This window comes from Pseudorca crassidens, chromosome 1, assembly GCF_039906515.1.
Source record: "Pseudorca crassidens isolate mPseCra1 chromosome 1, mPseCra1.hap1, whole genome shotgun sequence".
NCBI classification, from domain to species: Eukaryota; Metazoa; Chordata; class Mammalia; order Artiodactyla; family Delphinidae; genus Pseudorca; species Pseudorca crassidens.
Window position 1 is genome coordinate 82,295,505 of NC_090296.1, and position 19,268 is coordinate 82,314,772.

General features: G+C 42.3%; 1 long non-coding RNA gene across 1 annotated transcript in view; it reads right to left on the bottom strand.

Annotated features, from left to right (window-relative positions):
* Positions 1 to 17,941, bottom strand: part of LOC137230066 (uncharacterized) — a 39,097-nt gene extending 21,156 nt beyond the window's left edge. The window contains exons 1-2 of the long non-coding RNA XR_010945994.1: positions 17,895 to 17,941; positions 1,971 to 2,122 (exon numbers count right to left, since the gene is read on the bottom strand). This is a non-coding gene — a long non-coding RNA (uncharacterized lncRNA). The remainder of the gene's footprint in view (positions 1 to 1,970; positions 2,123 to 17,894) is intronic.
* Positions 17,942 to 19,268: the final 1,327 nt, after the last annotated feature.

Consider the following 19,268-nt stretch of genomic DNA (forward strand, 5'->3'; position numbering starts at 1 on the left):
TTAGGTTGTTTCCATGTCTTGGCTATTGTGAATAGTGCTGCTGTGAATATTGGGGTCCACGTATCTTTTCAAATTATGGTTTTGTCCAGATATACACCCAGGAGTGGGATTGCTGGATCATATGGCAACTCTATTTTTAGTTTCTTGAGGAATCTCCATACTGTTTTCCATAGTGGCTGCACCAATTTACATTCCCACCAACAATATAGGAAGGTTTCCTTTTCTCCACACCCTCTCCAGCATTTGTTATTTGTAGATTTTTTAATGATGGCCATTCTGACCAGTGTGTCCTCTTGTGTTTTCTGTATCTTGACTATGGTGATGGCTACACCAATCCATACATGTGATAAAATTGTATAGAGCTAAACACACATACACAAATAAGTATATGTGAGACTGGAGAAATCTGAATAAGGTCTGCAGATTGTATCAACGTCCATTTCCTGGTTGTGCTATTGTGCAGGTTATGGGTGAAGGGTATACAGGATCTCTCTGTATTATTTCTTCCAACTGCATGCAAAACTGCAATTGTCTCAGAATTAAAAGTTCACATAGATACACTCTAATCTTTCCTAATGTGTTAACATTTACCTTTCCCAAGGAATAGATATGTATTTTAATGGCATCTAATGGAGGCAATGCCTTTATCCAGACAAGCAGTTCCAAGAGCTGGCTGCCTTTAATTATCTAGGATAGACCCAGGGGAAAGATATTTTTATGCAGGCAAGTCTTTCGGTAATGTTCACATCTCACGACATCGGTAGCTGCCTACTCCACCTACTCCATCTCCCTTCAGTGGATTGAAACTAAAAGTTCGTTCTTATTCATGAGGAGCTGTGCTTAGCCTTGTTCAACTAGGTAACTATCTACGTACATTTCTCTGGGTTATAGTGCAAAACTTAAGAACACTGTTTTATTCTAACTTTTTCCCTTTTTGAAGGTGAAAGAAGAGGTCTGTTCTTGAAGTGTATGTCTAGGACCTCAAAGCATGAGAAATTAAAAAGCCAAACTCAAATGGGTATATAAAAGCTTCCTCCCTCACCCTCCTCTCAGCCACTGTGGAGGAGTAAAAGCCTTTTTTTTCCCTGTTGACCATCAATCAACAAATATTTACAACCTTTTCAACAAGCTTTTTCAACCATTACTAGATCATTAGAGAAAACTTCAAACTCCCTGGTCCTTTAAAGGCTTTAGGGATTTAGCTGCAGAAAGATGAAACCATACACAGTTAATGGAGCTCCCACTCTGCTCCATACTTCAACCGCAGGTAGCTTTTAAGAATCAATTTGTGGTTCTGGATAAACGGGCTGCACTAGAATGGGAACCCCGAAAAGAAGCAACTGAAAAAGGAGATAAGCAATTAGAAATTATTCTACCAATTATTGTTAGAATACTACTCAATTATATGAGACCTCTTTAAATGAAAAAAAAAAAAAGGATGTCAAGCTATAAAATAAACATTCTTCACTACTTGTACTTTGTATTTGAATAATTGAAAATGCTCTGCAATTAGGACATTTAGTAATTTGCCTTTGTAAATAACCTGTGGGCCAAGATGATAAAAGATCTACTTAGAATGCTGATTTTATTCACTTCCCTGCATGTCTTTCAATGCCTCAGCAGGTTAGAAATGTTGTACTTACTTGCAAGATTGCATTTATTCTTTCAGCAAATCATGAATTGCAAAACTGAGCACTTCCAACCTCACAGAGTAGGGGAGGTGGTATATGGCAACTCTCTGTACTAGCTACTCAATTTTCTGTAAACTTAAAACTTTTCTAAAAAATAAAATCTGTTAATTAAAAACAGAACAAAAACTTCATAAGGAACCAGAGTTAAGGTTAAAAATATATCTGAATAATTTCCTTATGTTGTGTACTGATATTCTGGATTCCTCCCCTTTCAAGCAAATGTCGCAAAAGCCACCTGCCCCCATCTCCCTTCCCCAAAGGAAAGAAAGGAGGCCAGACCTGTGTGGTTCTTAGGGACCTCGCTCCTCAGGAGGAGAGCTGGGCGGGAGTAGCTGATGTGGGAGGCAAGAAGAGAAGAGTCCGTAAGAGAGACCCTTGCCCGGAGGGTCAGTCATCCTCCGCGCCTTCTGTAGCAGAGAAAATGGCCACATCTGCTGGAAATAAAAAAGAGAAAAGCATTCTGTGTTAGCACATGGAATGTTTAGGCATGGGGGACGGGGCAGACAAGACTGGCATACAGTCTGTGGCCAGTGGCTGGGTCAGGAAACACTGGCGTTGCGAGACACAGAGGTGAAATGTGTAGGAGAGCCTGCAGGTCCTAGGGCACTCATTCCCCAGGGATTCCCCTCTGCTGTCTGAGCAGAGGGAAGGGTGGACTGAGTTGGTAGTTCCCACAGGGCACGGGCAAGGGGAACAGAAAGTCAATTTGCTGCAGTAGGACATCCCAGCTCTATCCCATGACTGGTATGGCTGGAGGGAAATCCCTGTTATGTAAGTAATCTCTGAAATGATTCACTAAATCATGCAGTGTTGTTAAAATGCTGCATCCTTTGTAATAACAATTCCCATTAATTTTTTTTTTAAAGTACACTTACTTTAAGAGAGTCAGATGATGCCACCCATTTCAGAAAGAGTAAAAAATGGGAAGCCTCTGCCATGTTGCAGTTTCTTCACTTTCCAATCCCAAAAAGACTTTTCAGAAACATCAAACCAATTAGACTTAAAATCCTGAGACTCCTGCCTCTGCTATACACACTTTACATGGCCTTGGGCAAGAAGGTTCACTCCAAAGTCTCCTTTTTAAGTCTATAAAATGAGGATAATATCTTCCCAGGAGCAACCGCCACATCTAAAGTGCCACTGGTGACACTTTATCAACTCTGTCAATACATACAGAATGCTAAACTGCATAGGGTACAACTTAGGATGTGAGATGCCAGGATCTAATATGAAACCTCAGACTTTTAGAATGCCTCACATGGACTTCTCAGAAATGTCAGTTAATTCCCTTTCCCCAATCCTAAAAAGCCTAGAAGGGTATATAGCATGGTAATTTCCTATCATGGGTCAACATGGAGGAGGAAACATCTGGGGGTTTCCACAGCTCTCTTACAGTTCAAGGGCATAGAGATAATACTGGAATTCCCAACAGCAGCCTCAGTAGTAGAGTTTCAGGATTATAGACAGTGCATGTGCAGAATTGCCATAAACCTTCGAGGTATAAGAAGGGTTTCCAGATCCAGACATAGCAGTCTGGATTGCTAGTCTCTATTGTACTTTCCCAGATAAAATTAGGATAACAAATAATGCCAAAGTTGTAGACCAAACTCCAAGCTTCACTCTTCTCAATACTCCCTGCTGTGCCCAAGAGATGGATTATGGCTTCCAAATAGTCTTGTCCTGGTGCCTTTCAATGAACCCAGCTCGCCCACACAAATACGTGCTACAATCACATGGAACACCTGCCAGCCACAGGAATTCGGAATTTGTCTAGACCATTTCCCTTAAAGAGATGAAGAAATTTTCCCAAGGTCACACAACCAGGAAAAGGCAAAACTGGGATTCAAATTAAGTTTACCGAACTGTAGAGATGGTGACCACTGCTACCCACGGCTCTAAGTGCTCCTTTAAAGGAAAAACAATGCTGCCAGTTTGGTTTGACAGGTGACCTGGTCCAGGGTAAGAGCACTAGTGTTCAAGAGGCTAATAGTAAAACACACAGAGAATCTCAGGCTCAGGTGGCTCTGTCAATTTCAAGTGTTGTCATTATTTTATCTGCCAGGATTCATCTCTGCCCACATCTCACATTGTACAGTTCGCCAGTTCCTAAACAGTATTGAAGTCAGTTAATGGGTATTTTGCGTTTGCTATGTTCACTGCAGTTTACTGAGTACTATGTGGAATTAAAAGAGGAATGAAACATCTTTCTGGTCCTCTAGCAACTCAACTGGGGACTGGGGGTGGGAGTGCAGATATGGAGAATAAAGCAAAAACGCAAATGTCTGTTATTCAGCCCAAAGTAAGATAAATGCCAAGAGAGAAGAACCAAGTCCTGTGGAAGTACAGGTATTACCAAAATGATTTTTCCTAGAGTACCTGAGGTCCTTTGCCATCAAGTTAACCCTAAGCTCACCTAATAATGTGTCTATCAGTTTACTTTGCCTCAGTAGAAGTTGCCTGGAAAAGTCTTAACTTGCTGTTGCCATAAGTCCCTCCTTCTATTTCTATAGTAGAGAAGCAAAATTCTCCACTGTTGTTGGGTTTTTTTCCCCTGAGCATTCTTAACATGTTAGGACTTAGTTCTGATCTTTTTGAGAACAGCATAATTGGTAGGAATGTGATCAAGGGCCCTATTCACTAGGAATGTACACACAATTTACATGGCCAAATTATGTCGGTTTCGGGGACATGTTCTCAAGTCACGTAGAAGCAGCTTGAAGATTAATGCACACCTAGGGAGGGTGGGAGGGTGGCGCAAGAGGGAGGGGATATGGAGATATATGTATACATATAACTGATTCACTTCGTTATACAGCAGAAATTAACACAACATTGTAAAGCAATTATACTCCAATAAAGATGTTAAAAAAAATTAATGCACACCAAAAATATATTCTTTTTTTCCCCCTCAGATTGTTGCAGCAATATAGTGAGGCCATTCTCTCTGCCGGGCTTGTGTCAGCACTTCCCATCTAACCCTGTTTTTTCAAGTCTTTCAGACTTGGCTGTGAAACTGCCCTGTGGGTCTGAAATTCAGGAGACAGTATTGTAAGGCCATTTTGATTAGATTTTTGCAAGCCTCCCTGTCTGAGCTGTCTGCTTATTACATGATAACCAAGGAAGGTTGCACAATTCTTAAGCTGTTGTTTCTAAAATGAAATGGGATTATCTACCTGACAACCAGGACTGAGTTTGGTATTGCTATTCAGGAACCAATTAAAATCAATTGCTTTGATCCTTTAGAATTATATCTAAAACACTTTTGAGTTGTGTAAAAATTTGAGATATGTGATTTTAATCTCCGTTTTTATGAAGCATGAAGATATTATACATTTTGTCTGATTCTCTCCTTCATGCGATTTTTTTCACCCTCTAAAATCTGGAACTAAAGAAATTCTTCACATGCTTACTCTCACCTTCAAGTGATATGCTTCACTCTGATGCTGATTATTGAGAGGCAATAGGTACCCCGATTTCCAGACAATTACTCTGTTTGTTTCCAGTCTAAAACACACAGATTTCTCATTTCTCTTAGTGGTGTCAAGAATTGGGGTGTGTTTTTAGAGATGAAGCAATAAGGGAAGTTCACAGATCGGAGTGTTTCCTTTAAATCATTTTGCCCTTGGTTTCTGCAGGCTGCTGAGAAAGGCAGATTGGTGTGGTGGAAAGTGCATGGGCTCTGAGTCAACAGACCTAGGGTGGAATATCAGTTTTACCACTGTGTGACCAAGGGCATATTAATGGACCTTAGTCCCCTCAACTACTAATCCGTGAAAATAACACTTCATTTATAAGGGGTTCAAGTGGTTAGGATTCACTCATGTATTCAATAAACACTGGGGGCGGCGGGTATTTTCTATGTGCCAAACACATAAGCATTGGAACTGCAGATACAGTCCCCACCCTGGTGAAGTCTACAGTCAGGTAGACAAGCTTGAATCTGATAATGACCTAAATAAAAGTAAAAAGGTAGAGTTACCAAATGATAAGTGCTACAAAGGAAAGGTACATGCTGCTTTGAGAGCGTATCAACCTCATCCAGGGAACCAGGGAGGCTTCCTTAAGTGAGTGATGTTGAGTGAAGTCTGAAGGATGAGGAAGCATGAGTTAAGCAGAGTTGGGGGTACCTGGGGGGAGTTGTGTTCCAGGCAGAGAGATCAACATGTGCAAAGGCCTTGCAACGAGAGAGAGAGAGACAGAGAGAGAAAGAGATTTTAAATAATTGGTTCATACAATTGTGGAAGCTTGGCAAATCCAAAATCTGTAGGAAAGGCCCAGTGCAGAGTTGCTGTTTGAGTCCAAAGGCCACCTATTGACAGAATTCCCTCTTTCTTTTTTCTATTAAGGCCTTCAACTGATTGGATGAGGCCCACCCACATTATGGAGGGTGATCTGCTTTACTCAATATCTACAGACTTAAATGTTGATCTCATCTGAAAAGCATCTTTACAGAAACATCTGAAATAATTTTTGAGCAAATATCTGGATACCATGGCCTAGTCAAGTTGACACATAAAATTCACCATCAAAAGTGCCTACTGGTACAGGTGAATGAGTGAGGTTTTGACCCTTCTGGTTTTTGAAGAGTAAAATGCTTAATCCTAGTATCCTTGGGATCTACTCCCAAGTGTATTTATTTCCATAGATTCTCATGGCATCTCTGTGCTGGGGTGCCAGCTCAATTGAGACAGTTTCTGAACAGACAAAGCAAAGTTTTAGAAGAGACACAATGGGCTTTGTGTTCCCCAGGATTCCCACCTACCACAGGCCCCAAACGTCCCACGTTCAGAGTGGGGTGGTGAGATGTTCCAGGAAGAGGTATAGCCGAGGGACCTCCCCTCTTAAGAGTTTCCCACCTTGGAAGATTAAGGCAAGAACTGTTTAGCTTGTCAAGGAAATTCCCTAAGGAAAATATTAACTTTAAAACTTCACAGTTTCGACAAGGAAGTTATAAAGACCAACATCTAAGAGCTGAAACTCTTCCCCCACATTCTCATTAAAAAAGAAAAGGAAGGAAAAAAAAAAGACTTCTCATAAGTAGCTTCCCTGTGATACTTTCGTGCTTGTGTGAAGAAATTGGAGCTATGCATTATAGTCTAACCACACTGACTGCGTTTGTGATACCAAGTCATAATTTCCCCATGGCATTAGCATTTGACTTTTTAATTCACAAAACCCCTCCCTTCTGCTCATGAGGAAAAAAATGGCAGGCTCTGGTTTTTTGTTCATATATCCCCTTATTCAAGAAGGTAAACAAGAGGTAAAAGTCAGAGAATTCAGAGGGTATTAGGGACTCTCTGAAGACATTCCATCTAATGCCACACCCATTTTTTGTTTTCTTTCTTTGTCCTTTTATAATTCAAAGAGGGGCAGCATATTTAATAAAGGGAAGAGAAAGTTTTCAGTGTTAAGAATCATTCTGCAGACCGGCTGATTTTTAGTTTCACTCTAGATAGAACAAAAGACAATGGGCTTAGACGTAGCCTAAGTGATTGGAGTTATGGGGATCTGTATGATATTGAGAGAAATGCAAACGAAAAGGGGTGTCTGAGACAGATTGTGGACTCTGCTTCCTGAAAAGATCAGAGTGATGATAGACCAGGATTTTCCACACCAGTAATATGAGGACACACTGGTGTATTAAATATCTTATTAGTGTGTCTCAGGAAGGATTTTTGCCTCACATACCCCAGGAGCTAGTGGCCCCAGATCTGTTACTGTTCAGAACCCCCAAACTCTTTCCTTCTTTCTATTACCCTCTCAGTTCAAAACACAGCCAGAACTTTGAGGAAACAAAAATGGTTTGGACGGCCTGCTCTGAGGTGTGTCCTCACCCCAACAGCCAGCACCACTAGTGTCACTTAGATTTCCTTTCTATAATATACATGATAACAAAACAAAACACAAAGACTCATCTATGTTGACACATACCATATAACTACACACACCAACTTAAAGAAATATATAAATGGCAAATTGTTCTAAATAATGTTCTATAACTTTTTTCTCTATGTGTAAAAATATACTGATTTTCTTTTACCAGACAAAGTGATAAATTGCTCTTTTAGAGAGCTACAGTATTTCCACCAGATTAGCTGGTTATTTAGAAGTTGAGACAACCTGAAATTTGCAGAGTCTTCATCACCAAGTACCATCTTTACTTTAGGAACTAGCTAACGCCAACTTAGACCACTGTAGATAGCAAATCTCTGTTCTTCTGTAGAGGTAGAACTGAGCAGAAGCAAAGAAACCAATCAGACTTAAGGGAGTGGAAAGGCAGAGGAAGAGAAAAGGGAGGTGAACTGCTTATGGGACCACTTTTTTTCAATCCTGTGGTTTGTCACAGTAAATACTTGTCAAAGGACAAACATTTCATTCACCCCCATCCCTCCCCCATCACAGCTTTCCTTTTTTTCCTTCCCTTAATGAAACACCTCCAATCAATTTTTATCCATGACTGTCAGCTCTTATTTCCACACCCTCCTCACATTGTAGAAGTAAACCCTGGTCACTTCAGAAATGTGTAAATTCAACATAGAATGATTATGTATGACACAGACCACGTCTTACTAGGATGATGTGATGTTGCTCTACCTGAAGTTTGGATAGGATGCTCTAATTGTAAATAATCTGTCAAGGTCCTCGTATGTGTATAGTTTAAACTGAGTTCGATTTAAAAGATATTTCCGAATCCTGGCATATTTGTTTTAACAAGTTTACACTTGTTTGTAAGAATTGAGAAAATGTTATTACCTTGTATTATGAGAGAAAAGGACTTTTTTCCTACCACAGAGGGTCCGACTTTTGTCTTTTGACATGATGGATCAGGAATCAACGCTAAGTCCAGGTTCCAAGGGGGAGAGGCTATTATGGTCTGCATTGTATCTCCCCCAGACTCATATGTTGAAGCCCTGTATCTGTAGATATAGCTTTTAGGGAGGTAATAAAGGTTAAGTGAGGCCCTAGGTATGATGCCCTAATCCTCTGGACTTGGTGCCCTATAAGAAGAACAGACAACAGAAATCTCTCTCTGTGTATGCACGTAGAAAGAGGCCACGTGAACACACAGAAATGGTGACCACCTATAAACCAAGAGAAGAAGCCTCAGAATGAAACCTATCAGGCCAGCACCTTGATGTTGGACTCCCCAGCCTCCAGAACCGTGAGATACAAATGTCTGTTGTTGAAGCTGCCTACTCTGTTGAATTTTGTTATGGCAGCCCTAGCAGAAGCAGACAGAGATCACATTCCTAACTGTGAGGACCAGGAGATGGGCCAGGACTCGAAATCTAGTGAGCAATCTGAATAGCTAGAAGGCCCCATGGTTGAGAAAACACAAGGGAAGCACCAGTGTGCATAGAAATGCGGCCTGCATGTATAGTGAGCTCTGAGAACCAGAGGATCAGCGAGTGCAGAGCTTATTGGTTTAGAGCAGAACAGGATTTGAATCCCGGCTCTTCCCAGCTGTGTGACCTTTAGGGACTTTTTCTGAGTTTCAGTCTTCTCTTTTGTGAAATGAGGATAAAGATGGTGACTATGCATTATGAAGATTAAATAAAGGATATAGGTAAAGAGCTTGGTACAGGACCTGCCTCATAGGAAGCACTTACTTAAATTATCCAAAGCAAGAAAGAGTCAGAGCAGATAGGCCAAGGTTGCCACTTAACAGCTAGCATGGCCAGAGGATGGAGGCAAAGCACAGCTCAGAGTGACAGTTCAACACGGGGGCCTGGGAACCACATCTCCAAAGGGAGAACGACTACCGGAACCCACAGCACTCTAAGATATAACTGTTTGGACCCAGATCAGGGGCTGGCTGCTTGCTATCTGTTCTAAGCAGACTTGCTGTTATGGACAGAGGTAACGTCATCATTTTAGAAGAAAACAAAGAGTGTAAAAGAATAATTGTAGTCAAGAAAAATCAGCAAAGGACGGTGAAGCATCCCTGGGCTAGCAAGAGAAGGACACCACCAGCAACCCTAGGCCAGGGGAGGGAGTGGTTGCTGGATCCCAGTGAGATGTGTATTGTAGGAAAGGGTCCCAACAGGAGTGGTGGCCTTTTCTAGAAGAACACGACCAATGATAACCAGAGGCCTGGCAGGAAGGATGACGGGGAATAGGTAGGTCCACCTCTCTTTCCTGCTGCCCTCTTCCTCCTTTGCCAGTGCCTCCCATCAGCCAAACCCAGAAGGAAGCCAGAGGCAAGGGAGCCCAGGTGGTTTAGTCCATAGACATCAGACTCACAGGGCTCAGTGTGGAGAAGAGTGGGGTGTAAATGTGAAGGGGCACACAGACTACACAGTGCCAATGAAACAGGGATAAAAGGAGTGTACCTTTCCTCTAAATAAGAAGAGGGTCTGAAGACATTGTTCTTAGAATTAAGACTAAATCCTCTTAGGAAACCTCCTCAGTGTAGCCACAGACTCACCAAGGCAGAAAGGAGCTAAGAAATCCCTCTGTCTCCTCAGGGACACGAAGGCACCTTCCTAGCTCCATCACCCAACACACATCTCCTCCTCTGACTATATTCCCTCATGTGTGTTTCAGAATCTTCAACACCTGGTTTCTGCCTGGGTGGCTGCTCTTTTCTCCTTCAGCTTCCTGGAAGCTTAAAATTCTTTCTAGAAATTCTGTTTCCAAGTGAGCTCTGAGGACCCTATCCTACTAAACTGGGGGTAAGTTTGACTTCAAATGTTTTAGAATCTGGTGCATATCTGAACACAATTCAGGGGGAAAAAATTTTTTTTTTTTCTTTTTGCGGTACGTGGGCCTCTCACCGTTGTGGCCTCTCCCGTTGCGGAGCACAGGCTCCGGACGCGCAGGCTCAGCGGCCATGGCTCACGGGCCCAGCTGCTCCGCGGCATGTGGGATCTTCCCGGACTGGGGCACCAACCCGTGTCCCCTGCATCGGCAGGTGGACTCTCAACCACTGCGCCACCAGGGAAGCCCAGGGGGAAAAATTTTTTAATCTTTTGCTTCTTCTTTAACTTGTGTCCTGAATGCTCTTTGTTTTCTGTTAGTCATTGAAGACTAATGGGACTTCAATCATTTTCATCTTGGACTGTATTGCAAAGATGTTGACTTTGGGATCTAGTCCCCTTGCCTCCACCCCACTGGATATGCACTCATATGTCTTGTTGACATTAATGAATAGTTGTGTGTGCACAGTGCGAGGATAAGAGAGACAACCAAGGGGTCAGAGTGGCAATTTCTTTCCTAGAAGCAAGAGCAATAAACTTTGTCCAACCAAGGAACCAGTGGAGTAGCAACACAGGCTATTCTTTTTTCTTTATTCTATAGGGAAACATTATAAGTTCTCCTAATTAATAGAATCTTTTGTGCATAACATTCAGAAGAGCTTTTCCCTTTCAAGAAGGAATCTCACAGCACAGAAAACATATGCATTTTTGGCTGCTTCTCAAGCCATATTTATTACCTAAGTGCTAGGGTGGAGGATGGTTTTCTTGCCAACAGGATTCATAGGACACAGCACTTGAAAGCACATCAAGGAATAACCATTTCTGTGACAAGCACAATCGCTGCCTGTAACTCCAACTGAGCTGGTGCTGTCAGCACTGACCACACAAACCACAGACTAACTGAAGAACTTCAGGCACCTGGGATTAAACACAGTCTCCCAGTATTATGAGGTGCTGGGGCCAATCCCCAGAGCCACTTGAATTTAGAGAAAATAGCAGCTGGTCAGACAGAGACCATTTCCGACTTCTCCCCACCATTTTGGACACAGTGATCTTCCTGGGGCTGAACTCTCCCATATCCTGTTGCTGGAAAGGAGTATCTTATTCACCAGAGGGCCTAGACTACTCCACACACCCTTTGCAAAACAACATTTCTGGAAGAAATCCAATGACCTATGAAACTAAAGCAGGGAATCTGCCAGATACTTAAGACACAGGCAGGTTTTCTTTGGTGCCTCCCCCCTCTTCTGCCCACCTTCTCTCTAGTCTCTTCCAACTTCCAAAGTCAGAAATTCTCCTTCCCTCAGAGGCAGCCTGAGAAGATGAGGTTGGAATAAAAGGTAGTTACAGAGTTCATGCAAGGTGACAAAGCTGGCACACACTAAACACTTAGCATTATACAGCCACCCCCTAAGAGTGCTCTAAATCCATCAGTCATTATGGAAAAATGAGAAGCTTTACTGGATTCCTGCCTCTCCAAACAGATCTTCTGAATTTCTTAATGGACTCCATAATTCAGCATTTGAGCATAGAGCTTCAGACCAGCAAGACTGTCTCTGTAACACTCTGTCAGGCAACTTGGAACAGGCAGAGGAGAACAAGTCAAAACAATCAGCTATTTCTTTAAGGGGATAAGATTAACCTTGAATAATGCCCAAGGCTGACTCACATTGTCAAATATTATATATGATCTCTATGAGCAGGCCGTTTTCCCAATTCACTGAAACATCTGCACATTTCAATGAGCTAAGCTTTACCCTGTCCACTGCCCTCTGGCTGCTTTTGTTGTGGATTATATAATTTAGTGAATGATGCAATCAGAAGAATTCTTTCTACCTGTGCTTTTTACATGAGGTCTGTTGATTACTACAACAGGCTAGATGGCTTGGAACCTTGGATTTCAACACCCTGAATTGCTCTGTGACCTTGGGCCTGTTACCTCCCCTCTCCTGGCATCCACTGTAAAAATGGGGAGGAGCAAATATTCTTACCTCTCTTATCACTGGATTTGAAAATACATTGTAACTGCCATGAAAATAATCACTAGTCCAAGAGACCAATGCCCAAAGAAGTCAGGCTAAGAATCCTAGAAAGTAGGCAGTAGGCAGAATTTAAAGCAAAAATGTTTTTGCCTTTTTTTTCTTTTCACCTGCGTTGGGTCTTTGTTGCTGTGTACGGGCTTTCTCTAGTTGTGGCAAGCAGGGACTACTCTTCATTGTGGTGCGTGGGCTTCTCTTGTTGCAGAGCACAGGCTCTAGGCACGTGGGCTTCAGTAGTTGTGGCACGCGGGCTCAGTAGTTGTGGCTCACGGGCTTAGCTGCTCTGCGGCCTGTGGGATCTTTCCGGACCAGGGCTCGAACCCGTGTGCAGTCAGATTCTTAACCACTGCACCACCAGGGAAGTCCTGTTTCTGCCTTTTTAATTTGCCTTTGTGTTTAACTATGTGAGAAGCTCTGTGTTTAAAAGAGGACTCTGAGTATAACTTAGATTTTCATTCAGTGATGTGAATAAGAGAAAGAGAAGTTAGAAAAGTCTAGGAAGTAAAAAGTTTGCTTTGTTAGATGTAAAAATGCTCACACTTTACCCCAAAATATATTCCACAAGGATCAATAATTTAAATGTAAAAATATGATGCTATGAAAACACTAGAAGAAAATGGGTGAATATTTTTAGTGTATGTGCTGCCGAAGCGAGCACAAAATGTGTGAATATTTTTAGAACTTTGGAGCCTTTCTAAGGATGTCGTGGAATCCAGATGCCACAAAGGAAAAAACTGATGAGATTACTACATAAAATTGGAAAACTTCTTTACAGGAAAAAATTAAAGATACACACAGGGTCAATGTATCAAAGAAGAACAGGAGGCAATGTTTCATTTCACATGTCAGAACAAGGCAAATGTCCTCAACATACCAGGTCCTCTTTAAAAAACCAGTATGAAAATTATGAATACAAAAATGTGCAAAGGAAATGAACAGGCAACTCAGAAGAAAGATTCAAAAGACCAATAAATGTACAGAAAGATGTTCCACCATGCTCATAACTAAAGAAATATAAACCAAAGTCATACATATATGTATATATATATGTGTATATATATATATATATAATGCATACATTTGGCATTCCACAACTAATAGAGTGAAAACTGATAAAAGGTTGGCAAATTGGCAACATATATTCAAAAAATTTTTTTAATATATTTATTTATTTTTGGCTGCATTGGGCCTTTGTTGCTGTGCGCGGGCTTTTCTCTAGTTGCGGCGAGCAGGGGCTACTCTTTATTGCGGTGCACAGGCTTCTCATTGCAGTGGCTTCTCTTGTTGCAGAGCACAGGCTCAGTGGTTGTGGCTCACGGGCTTAGTTGCTCCACACATGTGGGACCTTCCCGGAGCAGGGCTCGAACCTGTGTCCCCTGCATTGGCAGGCGGATTCTTAACCACTGCGCCACCAGGGAAGCCCTATATTCAAATTTTACCTTTGAATTCCAAGTGATTCTTCTTCTAGGAATTTATTCTGCAGATATGCTCCCAAAAGTATAGAAAGACTCTGCTTTAGTATTGTTTGTCATAACAGAAATCTGGAAATCGGTGATGCAATACTCTAGTGAATTGTACTGACAATACAAGTTGTCGAAGATTTATTCTCAAGAAAACAAGCTCTAGAACAATAAACATGGGATACTTCCATTTGAGGTTAAGAAAGGATCTATAGTATTTAGAGATGTGTGTGTGTGTATATGTGTGTGTGTTGCTTAAATGTACTTCCTGTTGTATCAGAATCTGGGCTGAGGTTTCACCATTAATAATAGTAAGCAACATGTTCCCCCATATTTTAAACAGAGATATATTATTACTCATTCAGAACTTGCTAAAAGGTAAACAAAACCTTCTACTTCAACTCGTAGCTCATCACCCACCTTCAGTCTCGGAAAGGATGTTAGAGGGTGATCAGAGTGAGGACGAAAAGGCTGTGCCATTGGCCTGATGACATTACAGTTCCATGGGGTTCCCTCCCTCATGAGGAGGCTGAATGGAGTGCCAAGAAGAGAGAAAGAAAGAGAAAACCTAAGAAAGAATGGGAGGCTCACCAGAGTGAAAAAAGCATCTCCCCCACCTTATTGCTTGCTAATCCGTAAAAATTCAGAGGGATCCCTCCATGCTGTTCTTGCAACAGAACGCGGTGAGAGAGCTCTTGGGTGCACTTAGTCTGTGTTCCCTGGAACTCAGGGGCGCAGAATGGGGTGCCTGACTCCTGCCTTGAGAAGGCTAAAAGCCGAAGGTTGCCTGGAATGACCTGTAATAGCAGAGCAATGACAGCGAGCTGCAGTGGGAGTGGCCATTTTTCCAGGGTTTGTTGGGGCAACAATGCCAAATTTTCCCATGGGCTGAGCCATCTGGAAGTTAGCCAGGCTAGTGCCATCTTGGAAAGATCTTGCCCCAGACCTCTGACGGCTGGGGCAAGATAACCCCAGCAGAAACCTTCGGAGAAAGGACAGGAATCTTAAGACTGCTCTTGAAGGAGAGTTGTGAGAGGTGAAGCTGAGAGAGAGCATCTCCCACAACAGGAACAGTTCAGAGAACAGAGAGCAGAGTCCCTGACTGGGCAGAGGGAGTCTCTGAAAAACTCACAGAACCACCCCATGTAAAAAAAAAGCCAGCGCTAGGTATCCACCACCCGGAGGGCTTAGATTTCTGATTACAAAGCACGCGTTGAGCAAGGCCTGTCCTCTACCGCTGATCACCTCTGCAGTCCGGTGCTAGAGGGGCCAGGGCAGCAGGGTTCAGTCCCGGATCCAGAGGAGTAGAAGAGCACAGTGCAGGAGGGTGAAAAGCCGCATTGCACACTCCTCTTTCTCCCTGCAGGTTTCTGAACAAGGCTTAGGCCTAAGCCCCAGGAAGAGTGAGAGATTTTAAACTAGATGTAAGAAGGAACTTTCGATTTTGATCAGATTGCCCTTTTAAATACATTTAAAAATAACAGACTGTTTTTTAACATCTAGACATATTTGGAAAAGCTACAGGACCTGCCTGATGTATTGTCCCAGGGCTGTGCAGAAAGATCTGTAGGGTGAGTTTGAAGGGCTTGGCTTAGGGGAAGAAGAAAGCTACTTTTTTTTAATTTCACCCCATTCGATATACCAATTATCCATGCATTAAACACTCCTGAAAAGATAAACAAGAAACTCCTAGCTGTGCTTACTCGAGGTGTGGGAATAGGGTGTCACACAGGTGGGGGCAGTACTGTCATTCATCTGTACTTTTTGCATTGTTTACAATAAAGACAAGTCACTCTGAAAATTTAAGACGTTTTAAATATGGAGCTAACACACACTTTGAAGCCAGATGAATTTATGACAACTCTCTGCCCCGGGGCATTTATAGTATCTTTCTCAGAATCCTCTCCTTCACCTTTAACACAGTTAACTACTGCCTACTTGGCCTAATCAGCTAGGATTGGGTGGAGTTCCCTGGCCACCTAGTTGGCCCCACAGTACACCAGAACCTTCTGGCGTCTATCCACGGAAGTGTGCTAGAGAACAAATAGCCCCCAAAAGGAGGCTCCAGGCAGCCGATGCTGCCGCCAATCAGTCTCATGGAACTAGGTGCATCCCCAGGTGAATTCCTTAAGCCTTTAAAGATGCTGTCAGGGCTCCCGATACGTATATAAGGTACCAAAAGGAGTTCCCAGCATGAACAATCTCAGGTCTCGAGAGTTTCACATCTTTCACTGAGATGCTCCTTCATCCACCCATCAAGCCTTCATTCAGTGTATTGTGACACCTAATATTATGATTGACCACAATGTACCATACTGTGAAGTAGAAAACAAATTGCTGACAATGCTGAGAAAAGGAAAGAGAAATTTTACTCAGTGGCCCTTTTTCCTAAGAATTATTTTGTTTATATCACAGTAATCCTCTCATGTCAATTCAATGGTGTATTTGGTCTATATCCTCACAAATACCTAAGAGTATGGTAAGGTAGTTTCTTGCCTTCAGATTAAATGGCCTGTGAGTGGGCTGTTTACCTGGTGATTCCATCAAAGAGATAGAATCTGGGAAAGACCTTGCTCTAGGGCCTGAGCAAGGGCCACATGCCTTTGAGTGACAGTAGCAGAAAAAGACAGCCTATCTCACCTTTGTCTTGCCTTTCCATGGAGGGAAAGTTTGTGTATCTCACTGTATTTACTCTTCCAAAAACTGATTAGAGAGCTAATCCTTCAGGCTCAGGGAGAAACAACCAAGGACCTCTTTCCATTTGCTCTGGAAAATGCTGAGGAGGCAGTGAAGGCAAGGGGCACAGCAGGGGCTGTGCTGCCACCTTGCCCAGCCCCAGACCTGCCGAGTCCTCTTGACATCCGAGCCAATCTGGGGTACCTGCGTATTGGCTCTTCTCAGCAATTGTCACTCATTCCTGTGGGTTACAGAGCAAGAACCTCATAAATCCAAGGCAAGGTGAGAACCGTGGATGAGGAGGGTCAGACACTGGGAAGTGAGCAGTGTAGGGAGAGAGGCAAAAATCAGGAATCATTTCTGGTGGTAGAATCCAGACCTGTGGCCATGAGCCAGGATGATGTAGGTACTTGAGGTCAACGCAAGGCAGCAGAAGGAAAAAAGGGGATGAGGGACGGTAGAGGAAAGAGTATGTCAAGAACTTGATTTTGTTTGTTTGTTTGTTTTGCGGTACGCGGGCCTCTCGCGGAGCACAGGCTCCGGACGCGCAGGCTCAGCGGCCATGGCTCACGGGCCCAGCCGCTCCGCGGCATGTGGGATCTACCCGGCCCGGGGCACGAACCCGTGTCCCCTGCATCGGCAGGCGGACTCTCAACCACTGCGCCACGAGGGAAGCCCAAAAACTTGATTTTTAAGAAACCAAATAACAGCAACAAAAAAGCAGAGGTAAAGAAGAAACTTGAAGCAGAGACAAATTCAGTTTAGGACTGGCAGCCTGTTTTCTCTTTCAGTATGTTCTCCTCTGCTGAAGACACGTGATCTGCTGGGTCATGCTATGACCGCACCCTGCCCCCGCCCCGCCTCCCCAGTAGTTGGCTGTACTAGGGAAATAGCTAACAGGATCATTAACCTGGATTTCAGAATCTGAGTATGAAGATAAAGGTAGATCCTAACACAGCTCTCTCTGGCTAGTTATGTACTACGACAAGACTGCTGGGAAAGGAAGTTGCCCAAGGCTGAACTATAACAATTAATTAACAATGCAAAAGAACAGGCTCTGAAAGGTAAGGACAGGAAGCACTCCGTAGTCGTATAAATTATTCCTGCTTATTGAGTGCTAAAAGCACAAGTTCCAGACATATATAAATAATATATTTGTATAAATAATTGAAAACACAAGGAAAATTACATAAGCAAGAACGAAATCTAAACTTAGCATGGCCCCTGACTTTAAGAACCTTTACAAACTATGCTTTTCACTAAGCCCTATCACCTCATCCAGGAGAAAATCAAGATGAGACATATTTTACTGTAGTGTATGGAACTGACCATAGCATTTCCTTTCTTTTTTCAGTTTTAGGTTTCCACACCTAAAAAAACAAAAAGAAAGAGGAGTGTGAATAAATGAGCTCTAAAATCCCTTCCAGCTCTGTTACCATATTATTTCCTTAAAAAATTACTATAATACTCATTAATTAGGATCCTGTTTATACTTCTATAGTTCAGGATAATAACTTGTTTCAGGCTTGATTTTCTGTCTTTATTGCAAAGTCCCCTATGTAAATCCTAACATCTCTGAGCATCCCAATCTCTGAATTTCAAGTTTATAATTTATGGTTTGACTTATCCTTAAACAGCACTTTCTCTAGTAACCTTGGTGTTAATTAAGCTAACAAATTACTCTCTTTGGCTAAAAGTGTATACTGTAACTACAGCCTTAGTTCATGAATTGGCTAAATTGTTTCTTTCTCTTTGGGATATTAACTTGTTGGCTGTTTCCTCCATAGGAAGACTTTATACCAAAAGCTCTGGTGTAAATTAAATAAATGGGCTTCCTTTTCCAAGTTGTGCAAAAGGAGCATGTACTCCCTGGTCTTCTTTCCTTTAGAAATGGTTACACTTGATTCTAGGGACAAGTTATCAAGTAGCCAACCGGAAGCCCTGGTTAATGAGAAAAGGAAAAGTCAGGTGCTCTCTGAGTTAGACATAGCATTCAGCATTCTTCCTTGATGACTCTGATTAAACTCAGAGATAACAGTTAAATCAAACTGTCATTTATTGAATAGTGACCTTGTGGCAGGCACACATTATCTCTAATCTTATGACAATTTGGGAAAGAAGATAATATTATCTATACCATTAGATACTAGTACTATAGATATCAGTAACTATAGATACTTATAGATACTATAGTACTATAGATACTATAGTATAGATATTAGTGTCTATACTACTAACCTTTGAGTCTCAAAGGTTAAATACCTTGTCTGTGGCCACATAAGAGACAGAAATAAGATTTAAGCCTGGGTGTCCTCTGACTCCAGTATTCTCCCACTATTTCTTAGACCCTTTTCAAGCAACATACCTCAGGGGTGAAGCCTATTGGCCTTAGAAACAATACCTGGTTTCAAATCCTGGATCTAGAATTTACTAGCTCTGAGGTCTTGCACAAGTTTCTTAACTTCTTTGAGCCCTTCTTTTCTCATCTGTTGATAGTAATAGTCCTGAGTAGGGTTGAATGATGCAATATTGCAGTAATACAATAATGCAAGTACATGCACTTGGCACATTGCTTGGAAGTAATAAGCACTCAGCACATGATGGTGGTTACAGTTGCTATTGTTATATTGGGCTCCCCCAGAAGCAGAATTGATTCTGCTTGGAACAAGTTCTGCAATGGAACAAGGCCCTTGCCACCGTATC